General features: G+C 55.6%; 1 pseudogene across 1 annotated transcript in view; it reads right to left on the bottom strand.

Moving 5' to 3' along the window:
• LOC144946226 (SRSF protein kinase 3-like) overlaps positions 1–5,155 on the bottom strand; it is a 50,903-nt pseudogene extending 45,748 nt beyond the window's left edge. Inside the window, exon 1 of the transcript XR_013639789.1 lies at positions 5,040–5,155. The product of XR_013639789.1 is annotated as an SRSF protein kinase 3-like (transcript). The remainder of the gene's footprint in view (positions 1–5,039) is intronic.
• Between the last annotated feature and the right edge of the window lie 5,565 nt (positions 5,156–10,720).

The raw sequence follows: 10,720 nt of genomic DNA, 5'->3' as shown, positions 1-10,720 counted from the left end.
GTAACTGCCGTGCCTTCAATTAACACCGCTCCACACTAAAAAAAAAGCACGAGGTGGGTAAGGGAGGGGGGGGGACGACGCGTCATCGTTGTCTTAAACGACGGTTCGGACAGCGGACCTAGTCACGTGCGTTGTCGAACTTCTTTCGCGCCGTACGAAGTCTCACCGCCGTGCTGAGCGGAAGGTGGCGGGTGGGCGGGGTTCGCGTGGTAACAAACTCAACACAAAGAGCAGTTCGGGAAACGACGTGAATTTTAGTTGAGATCTCAAGTTTTCGTGAGTGCAATGTTCCATTCCCTTTGGTTCTTTCGGTAAAGTCACCTAGGTAGAATATAAAGTAAAAAATAATGAATTTTTAAAAAAAATAATAAAATAAATTATTTGTTTATTTTTTATTTTACATTTTTAAAATTGTATTTTATACCTACGTGACTTTACCGAAAGAACCAAATAATATGGAACGTAAATTTCCCCCCAGGTTAAAGTGCTTACAGCTCCCGTGTGTGTGAAAGACTAAAAACAAACGATAAGAATGGGTTTACATCTACTTCTTCTGGCGATAAAAAAAAGGAGGCGTTGTTGTGTCAAGGTGTTCATACGCCAATGAGACCTTAGCAGACGACCTTAGCAAGTTACTGCAGCATTAGGGGCCGTCCATAAATGACGTCACGCGATTTTTGACGATTTTGACCCCCCCCCCTCGTCACAAAAAGTCAGACCCTCCCCTCAAATATGACGTCACAAAGCTCTGCCCCCCCCCCCAAAAAGCATAAAACATGCTTCAAATCTATTGTCATTGTAGTGCGTATTTAATATGGCGCTGCACTCTGATGTTGTGGGAGAAAACATTTATTAAAGTCTTTAATTAAGTAGAACATGTTGTCTATATTCATTTAAAGTTGCGCATTTTGATGTGACGTCACATTTCTCAAACACCCCCCCCCCTCGTCACACATCGTCACAAATGTTTGACCCCCCCCCCCCAGGTGCGTGACGTCATTTATGGCCGGCCCCTTAGCCACGCGCGGTACATGCGAACCAAAGATGCTCCGACCATGATGACGCGAGATGTGGACATTGTCTTTGAGACTCATCAGCCTCCACCAGAGGACACAGCGGCAGCCTCCTCCTTGATGGGCCGTTCTCACCACCACGAGTGTCAGTGTCACCGACACGAGTGACAGTGTCACCACCACGAGTGACAGTGTCACCACCACGAGTGACAGTGTCACCACCACGAGTGACAGTGTCACCACCACGAGTGACAGTGTCACCACCACGAGTGACAGTGTCACCACCACGAGTGACAGTGTCACCACCACGAGTGACAGTGTCACCACCACGAGTGACAGTGTCACCACCACGAGTGACAGTGTCACCACCACGAGTGACAGTGTCACCACCACGAGTGACAGTGTCACCACCACGAGTGTCAGTGTCACCACCACGAGTGACAGTGTCACCACCACGAGTGACAGTGTCACCACCACGAGTGTCAGGCCGATCTGACCACCAGTGTCAGGCCGGAGAAGGACGCCGAAAGGCGACCGGCACAAGGGCAATGCCACACGTGTCAGCGCACTTATAGGTCGGCGTGAGCAGCAGCTACATCATGGGATACACTTTTTTATTTAGCAGTATCAAAGTATGAAAAATACGAATACGTTTGATCCTTTCTGGCAATAAGTAATATTTTAAAATACTTATTTTTGCCAGTATCAAAGTATGATTTTTTTTCAAAATGCGTGTTTAAAAAAAAAGTTTGAATGAAATGTACCGTACGAGTAATGGCAAAACTCCACGACTCCAGGAAGTGGCCCCGAGGCTTGCCATAACGTAAGGGGCCGTGGTGATTTACAGCCAACGTCAGTTGAGCGTGGACAATTAGACCCAAGCCGAAACATAAGATAGAAAAAAAGATTGCTTAAATATATTTTTTAATTTTCAACGATATAATATAGTATTGTCATCAGTATGACATACCTATACCAAGTTTGCAGTCGATACCACATTGGGAAATGGCTTAAAATTGAGTTACAAGATTTGAGGATATGACAACAATAGAGTTGAGGATACAATAGACGGAGCGAGTTAAATAAAAGCGAGTAAATAATAAAACAGGAGGTGTTAAAGATGTCCAAACACCAAATAGAAACCTTTAGCAAGGAATCGAAGTCTGCATTAGCCACAGGCGGTACGTGTGGTGGACATGCAAAGACAAACACGCTCAGTTCAACACGCAGTGGAGGCTTTCGCGATCCAACATTATCCACAGGAGAGGTTTGTGAGAGTTGTGTTCAACGTGTCCAGACAGCAAATCGATACCTTTTTTTGCCAAGGGCTCCAGCATTGTTTTTGCACTTTGATACTAACAACAACAGCAGCAGCAAACAAAAATGTTTTCCCATTTCGTATCTGCCGCGTGACCTTCCGAATCGTCGAATCAAGGGAAGGAGCGTTCCAGACGGCCCCTCGGAAGCGCGTCCCGCGACGCCGCCTGTTCGACGGTTCAGAGCTCCCCAACGAGACGGGCACGGGCAAGGACCTTTGCCCGAAACGTCGCCTATTGCTTATTATCAGCAGCAGCAGCCGTGGTCAATGCACTGCTTGATGATGGTATCACCCCCTCCTCCTACTCCCCACCAAGCTCTGTCGGTTCTAAAGGGGCCGTTTGACCATACTTCATCACGCCGGTGAGTGCAGGCTGTGGTGGGGGTTGGCTGGGTGGGGGGGCTCCCTCCCCCGCCCAGGTCCGGTTGAGACGTCGCCCGGCACTGACGCGAACCGCGGTGCACGAGGGAGTCGAACCCAGCCAGGCTGGGCCCCGAGCGGGGTTCAAAGGCGCCACGCCATCACCGTGGGGTCATCATCACAATCACCACCATCACCATCACGACCATCACCATCACCACCATCACCACCATCACCACCATCACCATGGGGTCATCACCACCATCACCGTGGCGTCATCACCACCATCACCACCATCACCGCCATCACCGTGGGGTCATCACCACCATCACCGTGGTACCATCACCACCATCACCACCATCACCGTGGTACCATCACCACCACCATCACCACCATCACCGTGGTACCATCACCACCATCACCGTGGTACCATCGCCGTCTCGCCATCACCGGGGCGTCATCACCATCACCGTGGTGCCATCACCACCACCATCACCACCATCATCACCCTGGTACCACCACCACCACCATCACCGGAGCGTCATCACCATCACCGTGTGCCATCGCACCCACGTGTCCCATCTCTCAGCTGCCCGAGAGCTCATTAATGAACGGGGGGGGGTGATCGTGGGGGAGAGGGGAGGGGTGATTGTGGGGGGGGGGGGGGGTGACGTCACGTGGTCCGACTCTTGCCACTCACCCGATGCTCACCCAACACTCGCTCACCAACCCCACCACACTCACCACACTCACCACCCACACTCACCACCCCACCACACTCACCACCCACACTCACCACCCCACCACACTCACCACACTCACCACCCACACTCACCACCCCACCACACTCACCACCCACACTCACCACCCCACCCACACTCACCACACTCACCACCCACACTCACCACCCCACCCACACTCACCACCCCACCACACTCATCACCCACACTCACCACCCCACCACACTCACCACCCACACCACACTCACCACCCACACCACACTCACCACCACACTCCCCACCCACACCACACTCACCAACCCCACCACACTCACCACCCACACTCCACTTACCACACCACACTCACCACCCACACTCCACTTACCACACCACACTCACCACCCACACTCCACTTACCACACCACACTCACCACCCACACTCCACACTACAGACACACACTACAGACACTACACACACACACTACACACCACACACACTACACACACACACTACACACTACAGACACACATTACACACCACACACACACACTACACACACTACATACACACACTACACACACCACACTACACACACACTACACACACTACAGACACACACTACACACACCACTCTACACACACACACTACACACACACTACAGACACACACACTACAGATATACACACACCACAGACACACTACACACACACCACAGACACACTACACACCCACACTACAGACACACACTAGACACACACCACAGACACACACTACAGACACACAGACACACACACTACAGACACTACACACACACGCCACAGACACACAGACACACACGCCACAGACACACAGACACACACGCTACAGACACACTACACACGCTACAGACACACGCTAAACACGACACACACACACCACAGACACACACTACACACGACACAAACTACAGACACACACACCACAGACACACACACCACAGACACTACACACACACCACACACACACCACAGACACACGCTACACGCCACAGACGTAGATGGAGTGCCATAGACGCATATCCCCAGAGAGAGAGAGAGACGCATGCTAAGAGAGAGAGAGGTGATGTATCTGGTGCTGCTGCTGCATTGGCCACTGGTGCAGAAACAGTCAACAACACCGATCACGATCCGTCTCAATTACGACACCGTGGTCTTGAAGGTAAAAAAGGAACATGTGTATAATAGGCGACGTTTCGGACAACGACCCTTCCTTCATATAACATGAAGGTGATATCGGCAGGCGCGTGCTGCAGACATATGGTATGACACGCGGCATCGAGACATTTGGCTTAGACGACACGCGCAGACACACTGGTGGTGGTGTAGAGAGACACGTGGTGTAGACAGAGAGACACGTGGTGTAGACAGAGAGACACGTGGTGTAGACAGAGAGACACGTGGTGTAGACAGAGAGACACGTGGTGTAGACAGAGAGACACGTGGTGTAGACAGAGACGCATGCTCTAGACAGAGACACGTGGTGTAGAGAGACACGTGGTGCTCTAGACAGAGACACGTGGTGCAGAGAGACACGTGGTGTAGACAGAGAGACACGTGGTGGTGTAGAGAGACACGTGGTGTAGACAGACCGGCCCCACCAGCTGTCCTTGCTGCCGAAGAGACGCGATCTGCGGCCCGCGAACAGCAGCCGGTGCAGAGCCATCGCCCCGTGTGTGAGAGAGAGACGAAATCGTGCGGCCGGGGACACGGGGGGGCACGGGGGGGGGGCTGGGATGGGGGATAAAGGAATGGGGGAGAGGGGGGTGAGGTGGGGGGGAGGAGGGTGGGGGGCTTGACATACGAGAGGCGGGGCTTAATAGTGAGGGGCGGGTCTTGATTGTGAGAGGGCGGGTCCTGATAGCAAGAGGCTTGATAGCAAGAGGCGGGGCTTAATAGAGGGATGGTGCTTGATGGTCAGGGGGCGGGGCTTGATATGCTAGAGGCGGGGCTTGATAGTAAGAAGGCGGGACTTGATTGGCTTGATGGCGAGGGGCGGGGCTTGTATGTAGATGGGCGGGGCTTGGACTGGGGGAGGGGCGGGGCTTGTATGTAGATGGGCGGGGCTTGGACTGGGGGAGGGGCGGGGCCATGACCTGCCGAGTGCCGAGTCGCTGCTGAGTGCTGCTGCATTTGCGGTTCGAACCGCGCCGCTGCCGCAGCTGCGAAATCGACCTCGGGCGCCGCGGTGGCGGCGAGATGTTAACAACCTCGCCTGGTCTACAGGAGGTCGTGGGTTCCATCCCGACCCTGACGCCTGCTGCTGCTGTATATGTGGAGTTTGTGTCTCTCTCTGTAGAGATGTTAACTACCTCGCCTGGTCTACAGGAGGTCGTGGGTTCCATCCCTGACGACGCCTGCTACTGTGTATGTGGAGTTTGTGTCTCTCTCTGTAGAGATGTTAACAACCTCGCCTGGTCTACAGGAGGTCGTGGGTTCCATCCCTGACGACGCCTGCTGCTGCTGCTGTATGTGGAGTTTACGTGTCTCTCTCTCTCCCCGTGGTCGCGTGGATTTTTTATTGTCTCCGGGTCCTCCGCATTTAGAATCGACATCACCGCGTTTTAGAGCGGACTTCGTCTGCTGCTTGACATTTACATACGACGATGACGACGACGACGACGATGATGATGGTATTAGCCAACTTCACCGAGCTATCATTTGCCAACGTTGGCTCAACGTTCAACCAACGTTGGTCCAACCACTTGCCAATGTTGGTCCAACCGCTTGCCAACGTTGGCTCAACGTTCGCCCAACGTCCAGTAGGATGGCCATGAAACCCGGCGCATTTGCGAAACGCGAAAGGTTGCAACGACACAGCACTCGCCAGTGGCTCAATAGGGGATTGCACGTTACTGAATAATCATTACAACGATCATCATCATTATAGTGGTGGCGACTCAGAGAGAGAGGACGACTCAGAGAGAGAGGACGACTCAGAGAGGACGACTCAGAGAGAGGACGACTCAGAGAGAGAGGACGACTCAGAGAGGACGACTCAGAGAGAGGACGACTCAGAGAGAGAGGACGACTCAGAGAGAGAGGACGACTCAGAGAGAAAGAGAGGGGACGACTCAGAGATAAAGAGAGGGGACGACTCAGAGAGAGAGGACGACTCAGAGAGAGAGAGGACGACTCAGAGAGAGAGAGGACGACTCAGAGGCGCCAGGGGAAGGAGGAGGAGCGACAGACGAGGAGCGGGAAGGCAGCAGCAGCCACGCAGTGACGAGCAGCCGTCGCTACCCAACGATTGCCCTCCAAGCTCTGCGGTTCTATATATATACACGTGAAGATGTTTTCAGACAACGGAGTTTTTTTCTACTTTTTACACGCGGGGGTGGGGGGGGGGAAACCAGCGCACCCAGAGAGAGCACACGCCGTGCGAGCGAGGGGGCAACACTCGATCCCCGTACAGAGGGAACACATCGAGTCCACACTGTTGCTGCACCGCCTTCTCCTGCCACAGCCGGGGCCACGGGCTCCTCCCAGAGGTCGCAACCTGGTACCCAATTCCGTACCCTACCCGATATCCGGCTACCCGTACCCAGCCGGGTACGGGTAGGCCGTGAGTCACCGGTGAGTAACCGTTTGTCACTCATTTCGGGTAGGGTACGGGTACGGGTAGGGTACGGGTACCCATACCCAGCCGGGTACGGGTACTGGTACCCGTTTGCGACCTTGGTGCGGCCGGGTACGGGTACGGGTAAGGAATCAAAACCCGTTTGCGACCTCTGGCTCCTCCCCGACACCCGCGGGCAGGAGGGAGTCTCACAGGCGATCTGCGCGGTGACCCACCAACCCTCGCCGCTGCCTGCACAGGCGCCGGGCTGCTGCCTGCCGTGGCGGCAAGCACCTGCCCCCTCTACTGGCAGCCGACTGTCACCCGCCCGCCTGCTGGCAGGCCGGCTGTGCTCAGCCACCGTGTGCCGCACAGGGACAGCTGCCACTGGGGGGCGCTACGGTGGCGAGGAGACGTTAACGGCCTCGCCTCGTATGGAGGAGGCCCTGGGTGCGATACCGACCCGGACTGCCAATTTGTAGGATGGTGAGATGTTAACTACCTCGCCTGGTATACAAGAAGTCGTGGGTTCGATCCCGACCCTGACGCCTGCTGTATATTTGGAGTTTGCGTGTCTCTCTCCCCGTAGAGATGTTAACTACCTCGCCTGGTCTACAGGAGGTCGTGGGTTCGATCCCGACCCTGACGCCTGCTGCTGTGTATTTGGAGTTTGCGGTGTCTCTCTCTCTCCCCCAGTGGTCGCGTTGATTTTTCTCCGGGTCCTCCGGTTTTTCCCCCTTCACATTTAGAATCGACGTCACCCGTTTAAGAGAATTTCGCTGCGAAACATTTCCACGTGGTGATGATGATGAGACTCAGATGTGACCAGGTCGCTTCTGAGTGGGACCCCCTACCTGGTACAATAAAAACTAAATTGTTTAGTTTGAAATGAGATGCGACGAGTTGATGAGGCGTGTAAGCGCCACATAAATACAAAGATGATGATTATTATTCTAAAATAATAAAAATATAAAACAATAACATTCTCACGACGTTTCGACTGCAACACAAGCAATCATCATCAGGTGTGAAATCCACAGCAATAATTTGTTATTGTTTTATATTTATATTATTTTATTGTTTCCCTTCTACGTGACTTTACCGAAAGAACCAAGAATATGAATCCCTGTAGTCACGAAAGCTTTAGATCAAAATGATGATTATTATTGGCATGCAATAATTCACGTCGCAAGGCCTTCATTCAGCAGTGGATTGAATCATGGCTGCTGCTGCTATCGATAGATTCAGACCGGCATGGCAGCCTTGGATTCACATCACTCGGATGTGACCCCGTGACCCCGTGCTGACCGTGACCCCTCTGTGACCCCGCGTCACCTGCGAGGCCCTCCGCGTCCCAGCTTCCTCAGTCGCTGCTGCAGGCGAGACAGCGACTCCAGGATCCACATGGCGGCTGCACGGCGATCCGCTCCGGGTCTTGCAGCAGCAGCAGCAGCCCAGAGCGCAGATCCCGGAGCCGAGCCTGATCCCAGACGAGGAGATCCATGCCGGGATTCCAACCACAACCCTGAGACCCAGAGCTAACCCCAGACGTTGGTACATCCCCGACGCGTCGTAACTTAACCCCGAGAAGACTCCGAAGAGCGAAACGACGACTCCGGCACTAACCCTGAACCTTCAGCTGTCCCCTAAACCGGCTTTATCGCGGACTTTAGACCCCGACCCTGACGCAAACACGAGACCCCCTGGCCAGACCTTAACCCGGGCTGCGACCTCAATGTCCTACTCTGATTCTGAACCCTGACCCTTAAAACTAGACCCTGAGACTTTTAAACTCTGACGCCAACGCCGATTTAAATCCTTAAACCAGACCCAAACTTTAATCCAAACTCAAGAGCCCATATTTAGACCCGACCTCTCAACTTTTGACTCTTACCCAGACTTCAGACCCAGACCTCGACCCCCCCCCCTTGATCCTCGACCCCCCCACCCCCAACCCTGACCCTACGATTAACCCCTGACCCCAACACGAACGTTTCCCGGATCGAAACGTCGCAGTTTTTTGCTATTTTCTGTGAACCATCGACTTGGCTTTACCGCCGGAGCGGCAGATGTGGCAGCCTTGCCCCCCAGGGGACTCTAACCAGGGCCCGCCCCCCCCAACTTGAAACCCACTTTCGCCAGACGCCGCCCGCTCCTCGCGAAGAGCCCAGAGCCGAAACGGCGGACTCCGTCAGGATTCTCCGCGGCCGCGCGAAGTCACCGCTGCCGAGCGAGCCGCTTTCTCTGCCACGCTCGCAGCGTCTCAAATACAAATCTAAAAATACAGAGGACGCGCTGAGACGGTGGTGCGTGTCTCACGGTGACATGGGGGAGGGGGGGGGGCTACCTCCCTGCCCCCCCCCCACTCTGACCCTCCGCACCGCCCAGCCAGCGATAGACACGAAGACTCCTCCCCGGTGGAGCCTTTAATAGCCGGCTGGGCGAGTGTTGGTGGCGAGTGTTGGACTGGTGCCAGGCAACTAGCCTGGCACCAGTCCGGATCTCTCATAAAGACAGGCACCAGCCTGGCACCAGCCCGGGTCTCTCATTAAGACAGGCACCTAGCCTGGCACCAGCAGGCACCTAGTCAGCGGTGCTGCCGGAGGCCGTGAGCGGGAATCCAAGACGGGTCTCTTGCCAGGTTCGTCAGCGCTGCGCTAATCGCTGCGCCACCGCTCCCACCGGCACCGTCACAGCTGAGCCGTCGCCTCGGCTGTGGCTCGGTTCTGGCTCAGCCGCGATCCACACAGCTCGAGGTCGTGAGACTCTGAGCCGGAACCACGCAGAGACTCACAGTCTCAAGTCTTGAGACTTAGAGCTGGGACCATGCGCATAGCCGTCTCAAGCGAGCCACAGCAGGCACCTAGCTTGACCCGTGGCTCACTTGCAGAGCCAGAGCCGAGCCAGAGCCGAGCCAGAGCCGGCTCTGGTAATCGCCCTCACCACCCACCCACCACAATCCCACTAATCGCCCTCACCACCCACCACTCACCCGGATCCCAACCACTTTTCCCCCAGGGTCTCCCTTCCCAAGAACCAACACCCCCCCTCCCCCTGTGGGGGGAGCCCCGCCTCTCGGGACCTCCCAAGACGTCTCCACCCCCACCCCGCCCCGCCCCCACCCCGCCTCCACCCCCACCCCGCCCCGCCCCCACCCCGCCTCGCCTCGCCCCCACCCCGCCCCCTCCCCGCCCCGCCCCGCCCCCACCGCGCCCCGCCCCCACCGCGCCCAGGGTGAGTGGCACCGGCAGATGCCCGCTGAGACCCTCCGGGCCGAGTGGTCCCACGCACCTAGCCTGGCACCTAGCCCGGGTCTGTCATCACAACAGGCACCTAGCCTGGCACCAGCCTGGGTCTCTCATCACAGCAGGCACCTAGCCTGGCACCAGCCTGGGTCTCTCATCACAGCAGGCACCTAGCCTGGCACCAGCCTGGGTCTCTCATCACAGCAGGTACCTAGCCTGGCACCAGCCTGGGTCTCTCATCACAGCAGGCACCTAGCCTGGCACCAGCCCGGGTCTCTCATCACAGCAGGCACCTAGCCTGGCACCAGCCCGGGTCTCTCATCACAGCAGGTACCTAGCCTGGCACCAGCCCGGGTCTCTCATCACAGCAGGCACCTAGCCTGGCACCAGCCTGGGTCTCTCATCATAACAGGCACCTAGCCTGGCACCAGCCCGGGTCTCTCATCACAGCAGGCACCTAGCCTGGCAC

Source organism: Lampetra fluviatilis, chromosome 40 (genome assembly GCF_964198595.1).
Source record: "Lampetra fluviatilis chromosome 40, kcLamFluv1.1, whole genome shotgun sequence".
Lineage (NCBI taxonomy): Eukaryota > Metazoa > Chordata > Hyperoartia > Petromyzontiformes > Petromyzontidae > Lampetra > Lampetra fluviatilis.
This window is presented reverse-complemented; position numbering and strand designations above follow the sequence as displayed.